Genomic DNA, 8,098 nt, shown 5'->3' with positions numbered 1-8,098 from the left:
GTGGTTAGTTGGGAAATTGATATACTTATCTCATACGAGACTCGATATTTCATATGCAGTGAGTGTTTTCAGTCAGTTTATGCAGGCCCCTTGTGAGGAATATATGACAGCAGTTGAGCGCATCCTACGATATCTGAAAAGTACACTAGGTAAAAAGTTAATGTTCAAGAAGTCTGATAAATGTTGCATTGAAGCCTACACTGATTCTAATTGGGCAGGGTCTGTTGTTGATAGAAAATCAACATCTGGGTATTGCACATTTGTTTGGGGTAATCTGGTGACCTGAAGAAGCAAGAAACAGGGAGTTGTGGCCAGAAATAGTGCAGAAGCTGAGTACCGGCCATGAGTTTAAGGATATGTGAAGAAATCTAGTTGATGAAAGTGTTGTCAGATCTTCATCAAGACAATGAGCTCCCAATGAAACTGTTATGTGATAATAAGGCAGTAATTAGTATTGCAAATAATCTTGTTCAACATGACAGAACAAAACACGTTGAGATCGACCGGCACTTCATCAAGGAAAGACTTGACAATGGAAGTATATGCATTCCTTATGTTCCCACAAATCAGCAAATTGCAAATGTGTTCACAAAAGGGTTACTGAGACAAAGCTTTGATTACTGTGTCAGCAAGTTGGGCCTTATTGATATTTACGCTCCAACTTGAAGGGGAGTGTCGAAAAACAACTTGTAACTCTAGGGGTATTTTAGTAATTGTATGTACCATAGGGCTTCCCACTAGTCTATTTATTTGGCCTATTCTCTTGTACTTTGTGTATCATAATTAATAATAAAAATCAGTCTTTATCGTGATTTTTTCTCCCTGATCTAGGGTTTTCCACGTAAATCTTGTGTTCCTTTTTTCCTTTTATTTTCAACAATTACAACTACTGAAAAATAATTGCTTTTCTTTAAAATTGTACAAAGGCATTGCAATTAAACTCTAATATTATATACTCCATTAGTAATTGAGTTTAATCTCAATTTTTCATGAGTTTAAGAATACAATTGCAACAACTCTCTATAGCAATAGAAAACTGTTTATGCTTAGATATATTTTTGGACTCCAATGTCTTCGTGCAGTTTACCAAATTATCCATTCAATATTTGCCACATGGTAGACTTTTGTTTTTATTAAAAAATAATATTTTTGTACTACTATTTACTCTATAATTGAGAGGAATAATTAGAGATGGGTCCAACTTATGTTGCACCAAAGTATCACTCTTTGCAATAAATATTTGTTATTAAACATTTGGATATGCTTTGCTAGTATACTACATATTGAATCAGTCACTTGTACACTTAGAATAAAGTATATGATTGAAATAATTGATATACTTAATAGTTAATATAATGCAATCGACCACATTAAATATATAAATGATATATTTCATATTAAATATATATAATTGATAAGATTTAAGGTCTGTTTGGATTGACTAAAGTAAAAAAAAAAATTCAAAAAATCATTTTTATTTAAATTCTTTTGATAAAAATAGTTTTAAATGAACTTTGAAAGTATTTCATAAACAATTTTAATAGTTGCTCACTACAATTTTCTTCAAAATGAAACACTTGAAAAATTAATCCAAACACATACACTAAAAAAAATCTTTTCTTTCCCTTATTGGCTGATTAGCATCAAGGAGTTTATGACTCATTATTTGAGGGTAATTAAAGAGATTCTTGCACTTGTTTCTTTGGTGGAAAAATCTATAACAATGTTTTCTTTCTCCCGTCTAAAATTTTCTTTTCTTTTTTCATTCTAGTCTTTCATTTCCTTCATTAATTTTTAATTAAAAAAAAATTGAAAGTAGCTTGCTGAGAGATAATTGACAACAGACAGAAGAGGATAACTGAAAACTACATGATAAAATGCAGTTAATGTTGTAAATCTTCTACTATATTATATTAATAATTAAATACATTGCACACAAAGCATATAATTGATATATTCCCTATATTACTCATTGTTATAACTAATATCTCTAGTATAACTATATTGCTAATATACTGTATAAAATATATTGATATTGATATATGGAGTACATGATTGATACATTTCATTTTATGTTTATCGCTAAGTTCCCTTCATGTTAAGGTCCGGTTGGATAGGAGGATAGTGTAATTTGGCTCCCTTGTTATTCTAGTATGTTTTCTGTCCCTAGTGCTTGGAAGTCATTATGTTCTAAGTATCTTGTGATATCTTGTACTAGCCTCATTTAGTTTGGGGGAATATCACCTAGATATGCTTTAATTTTCTTGGCTTGGTATTTGACATCAGTTGTAGATTTGAGATCGTGTTAGACGGCGATGTTTTGATATCCTTAGTGAATGTCTTATATGTACTGGTGGAGTTGAGTCTCATGATCATTTATTCTTTTTGTCCTTTTAGTAAGGCAAATTGGGAGGACATGCTTTAGTGGGAAAGGTGTTCCCACAGGATATCGTAATGGGAAATGAAGCTCACAAGGATTTTCCATTTTAGCAAAGGGAATCGGCTGAGGCGTAAAGTTTAGAGAATTGCTCAGTGTGTTGTTCTTAATCATGTTTGTTATGAGCATAATAAATGTGTCCGTGGTGCCTCTTTGCGTTCTTCTTAGGTGATTAGTTTAGATGTTCGGTCTAAGATTTTTATATGTTGTTCTAAGTGAATGAGAGCTTCTCTTATAGGAAGGGAATTTTCTCCTTGGGATTTTTTTCCTTGATCTGTGTATGTGGTTTCTTTTTTTGTGTTTCATCGTTTGGTTGTCTTGTTTTGTTGGTTTTTATTTGTGCCTTGACCTCAAGTTCTAAGGTCTCTCTTTAGCAATACATTACTTTTGCAATATATATATATATATAACAAAAAAAGTATAATCAACTTTTTCCTATTTTTGTTTGGGTTTGACCTATAAATTTTGCAATATTTGAAAGTTAAAAGAAAAAACATTTTCTATATCTGTAATAAACTTTCTTTTTCACCTTTTATTCTATCAAAATAATAATAATAATAATAAACTTTCTATCTACAAGTGTCCCTTACTAGGGACTAATCGAATTATAATTGTACAATTATTTTATTTGGTTAAATTATAAATTTGGTTTTATAATTTGGAAAAAGTTAAAATTTAGTCTCTGTTTTTTTTTATGTCTATGGAAGAGAATATTCTTGCAAAGTACAAACAAACACACTTTGTAGAAATCCCCTATCACTGCAAAATACAACAGCATGAACATGAACATGAAGGCCCCTTGGAGATCCATTATTAAAGGCAAACTTCGAGTGGATTGTTAATAATGGTGAACAAATCTCGTCTTTTTGCATTAACACGACGAACAAAAAGCACCATCAGAGAGTATGGAACACCGAAAGCGATGATCGGGACATTCAACCTCGTAGACCTTTATTCGACAGAGAGATCAATCAATGGAATATGAAAAAATTGAGCTTCTCATCATTAAACAAAGAGATCTTCCCATCATTAATGGTGATATCTTTTCATGCTTGTTCAAATCTTCCATCCCAAAGAAATGCAAGTTTTTAATATGGACTATCCTTCACAAAAGCATCAACACCATGGAAATTTTACAATAAAGAGGCTTCCTAATTTATCTCTAAATCTAAACTAGTGTCCTTTATGCAAACAAAGTGGAGAAAATATGGTCATCTATTCATTCATTGCAATGTGGTCAACCATCTCTTGAACAAGCTCCAAAATCTGCACCTTGACTCCATGCTAGTCTTTTAGATCAAAACTCAAAGATTACAACCCTTCCTCCATTGCCCTCAATCTTGGTGCTTTTATGTCATCTACCAGATTTCTTCTTATGTGCTTTTCTCTAGCCCCCTCTTGTATTGCCCTTTTAACTTCGGTTAATATTGCCCTTTTAATATTGATTATCGATAAACGGATCTAGGAAATGATGAGAGTGCTAAAAATGTGCTAACCTATTTGAGATATTTTGGTGCACTCAATGTTTAAAATGTAGATTTCAATGAAAATATCAAGGTCTTAATTTTACGAAAACTTCAATGGAAATATTGATAAAATATCGATTTTGATCGGTATTTCTAGAAAAATTGTAAAGATCAAAAAATCAAAAAAAATAATTTTGAATTTTTAAATAAACATTTTATGATTTTTACACAAATTAATATGTTTATTATTTACATTAGTAATATTTTGTTGTTTATCTTTTTACATTTCTTGGAAAAACTACGACACAATGAAAATATCAATTTACCCTTATGTCAATATCAAACCCGTAGAAACGTGAAAATATCAATGGAAATATGAATATATCGATGAAAATTTAGAATGATGTATTAAAGGCAATTGAATTATTTTTAGGAAAATAAAAACAAGGATGTGATGAACACCCACTCGAAGTACGAATTAGAGAAGGCACCCCAGTCTGTGGGTTAAGTGATGAATGAGAAATCATGTCATTCTCTGCCTCCTACAATTCTACACTACTGCAGCTGATTGGAAATGTTTGTATATAATACACATAAACTCATTACTTAAATGAAAATAATTGGGAGCATCCTAATTGCACCAAAATTTGACACTACTTGTTCTTACTAAATTACTTTTTGGGGGAAAAAAAATCAATTTATATCCTTAAACTTTATGGGTTAAATCAATTTAAATTCTGAAGTAATAATAATAATATTAAAAAGTTACACTCATCTTTGTGCATCACAGACTGCACACCAATAAAACTCTACCATATGTTAGATATTTTTTTAAAAAAAAAAAATTACTATACTTAAATTGTATCTAATCATTGTCTAAACAATAATTATATCAATTTAAATCACAAACTTTTAAAAATGTGTCAAAAGTAACACATTTTATTACATTCTGTTTGAAAAAGGCCCTGAGCCTTTTTATTGCAAATAGGGTTATGTTATCCGTTGTAATCAACTTGTTTGATTTCACTTTGGTCTTAAATTGTGAATATTATTAGCTCACCGTCTCTCTCTACAATTGTTAGGATGAAGTTGAATCAGAGATGGCACCAGAGCTAGCTAGGTCTGGCCCAAAGCTAAGCCAAGCAAACTTTTAAAAATTTGTATGTAATTTTAAAATAAATTATTAAAACTTCATTCAATAACTATTTTATTTTTTATTTTTATTTTTGAAAATTAAGTTTATTTTATTTTGATTTACATCTTGAATTCTTAGTCAAATTCTAAAAAAAAAATTCTTTTTGAAAACTACTTTTTTTTTTTAGTTCTTAAAGATTTGACTTGGTTTTTTAAATCATTGGTAAAAAGTAGATAACAAAAAAAGAAATTTGGAGATAAAAGTAATATCTATAGACATAATTTTCAAACTAAACGGGACCTAACTATTTTCATCCCGTGGTAATTTTCAATTCAATTATAATGAATAGGCTTAATTTGGCTTCAAGAATAAACTCTATCATGATTCAGTGCAATAAAGAATGAAGATCCCAAATAATATAGTAGTGGCACATGAATACAAAATGATGATACATGAAAATAGGCATAGATAAAAAGCCTTATCAAATTAACCAACCAAATAATAAACAAAATCATCATATCTTCAAGGCAAGAGTTTTGATTATTGCTCCTATGCCTTCCTGAAAGGATGCAAATAGAGAGCTTTGTGGTGATTATTGTTTCACCATGAAAGAACTTTTACAACTACAGCCACCAACAGCACTTGGATTTGTGGTCACCTGCACATAGGCATATAATACAAGAGTTCAACTTCTGCATTAGCACTAGTTTTATTGTGAGAAGAAATAATGTATCAAATACATGGTGTAAAATGAGAAAGATATCTTTTTAGTCCCTAGGTTTCAAATTTAATTTGACTTTAAGACTCAGTTTGGTAACTATTTGGTTTTGTTTTTTGTTTTTGAAAATTGGACTTGTTTTCTCATCATTTTTTACTATGATTTTCATATTTCCAAGGTAAATATTAAAGTTCTTAACCCATTTATAAAAATGAAAACAAGTTTTGGAAAACTACTTTTTTTTTAGTTTTTAAATTTTGGCAATGATTTTGAAAATACTCTTAAAATATAGACAACAAAACAAAAACATAGAAGATAATAAATGAATGATGTTTATAGACTTGATTTTAAAATTAAAAAAAATTAAAAAAATTTGTTACTAAATGAGACGAAGCCCTACTGCATGTTTATAGCTCGGCAATTTCTTAAAAGTTATGTGCTAATTCGGATTGGACAACCATTGGCCCTCTGAAACTTAAGTTTCTCTCACTATCCATACCTTCATCTTTCCAACAACAAATGGTTGCATCATGAGGAGGCTAGATTGATGTGTTTCATCTCCCAATTACTTACCGGACCGAAGCCATCTTTAGGTACATTGGTGACATGTGTGGTGGATTTGTTCAACCTTCAAATCAAACTGCACATGGGCTAGTTCTTTCTTTTGCCCATCTAAAGATTAAGGAAAAATAATCGAGGCTTCATTCCATATGAAATTCGTCTACCAAAGGAGTTGGCACACGATGAAACATTGGTGCGAATTCAACCTGCTGACACCGGAGTTCAGGACAGCAGTGCGCCCCTCCCTCCACAAGGAAATAGCATTAAACAGGTTGATAAAAAAGTGGATCTTAATAATTCTCAGTTAAATGAAAAAGACAAGTCCATAGCAATTGAACCCAATCAATCAATCTCACCCTCTCTTTCTCCATATCCTGATCCTTTGACCAAATTTCCTGTAGTTATGAAGAAGATAAATCTCCCACCCTCCCTCTCCTTAAATGACCAATCTGTAGGTCCACCATCTGATCCTTTACCTCTCTGCACTTCAACCGAAAACCCTAGCCACAATCTTTCACCCGAGTCAACCTCATCCTTTAGTTTCCAAAACTAGGATAACAGCTTCTCCAATTCGGCCTCACCCTCTTCTTCACAACCCTCTCTTTCTGCAGTCACTTTTAGCACGAGCCCCACCAACTTGCAATTCAGTACTCTGCATTCCACCGCAACCAATAAACCAAACCTTCCTTTTACCGGTTCTGATACAGAGGGTTGCCTTTCCAGCCCCTCCAAAGAAATTGTATTCATTGCTCAACCCCTCGATATGGCCATCTTTGGCAACCAACTAGACGATACCAACCACTTGCCAATTACATACTCTTCCCCCTCTTCCACCTGACTTGAGTGACAATCAAGACCTCTCATCTCCTTCCCCTGTTAACCACGAATCCAATTCCCCTTTAACTACCCTTCACCTAATTAACCAACAGTCGCCATCTTCTCCTCCCTCCTTACCAATCAGTCTTCATGACTTTGCTTCTCTATTGTCCTTACATGGTTTATGTGTTATGGCTATTCCTTGTATCCCTTCTCCTACGTCCAAAACTAAAAAAAAAAAAATCACCAATACTATTAGTAAAATACCCAAACTTCAAAGGGAATTACAAGGCCCTTTTCCTTCAATCCACTATTGATAAATCTACCACTTTGGCTATTAGGGATGATGCATCCAAGAATACATGAAATTCCTCACATGGAGTGTCTAGGGTCTTAATTCTTGGAGGAAGCATGCTTTGGTAAAGAAGCTAATTCAACAACATAACCCTGGGTATTGTTCTCCTACAAGAAACAAAGTTGTCATATGTTGATTCCTCTTTGATTAAATCCATCCAGAGCTTTTCCTTTATTGGTTGGACTTCTTTGGACACTATTGATATGTGAGAGGGTATTCTTATTCTTTGGAGTGAGTCTGACTTCTCTATCCTCGAGGTTATACAGAGCCACTTTTCTACTTTAATTCATGTATCATTGACTGATGGTTTTTCTTTTTGGCTTTCGACAATTTATGGCCCTTCTGGAAATGCTTTAGAGCTGGTTTTTGGCAAGAGTTTGATGATTTAGCTGGTTTGGGAGGTGAAAATTGGGTCATTAGTGGTGACTTTAATGTCACTAAATGGTCTTGGAAAAAATCACATGACAGAACAATTTCCTCTACTATGCATGCCTTCAATCAATAGATATCTTATTATCAATTATGGGATATTCCTCTATCGAATGGTTGCTTTACGTGGTTGAGCTCTGGTCCTACACAATATCTGTCTCTTCTTAATCGTTTTCTGCTT

General features: G+C 32.5%; 1 long non-coding RNA gene across 1 annotated transcript; it reads right to left on the bottom strand.

Annotated features, from left to right (window-relative positions):
- Positions 1–5,393: 5,393 nt before the first annotated feature.
- LOC150030148 (uncharacterized) lies at positions 5,394–6,712 on the bottom strand. The gene is made up of 2 exons (XR_016527144.1): positions 6,256–6,712; positions 5,394–5,696 (listed from the first exon to the last, which is right to left on the bottom strand). It is a non-coding gene; the product is annotated as an uncharacterized LOC150030148 (long non-coding RNA).
- Positions 6,713–8,098: the final 1,386 nt, after the last annotated feature.

This window comes from Benincasa hispida, unplaced genomic scaffold, assembly GCF_027475165.1.
Source record: "Benincasa hispida cultivar pf3 unplaced genomic scaffold, pf3_genome.v1.1 HicScf525, whole genome shotgun sequence".
NCBI classification, from domain to species: domain Eukaryota; kingdom Viridiplantae; phylum Streptophyta; class Magnoliopsida; order Cucurbitales; family Cucurbitaceae; genus Benincasa; species Benincasa hispida.
Note: the sequence above shows the minus strand (reverse complement) of the source record. Positions and strands in the feature narration are given on the sequence as shown.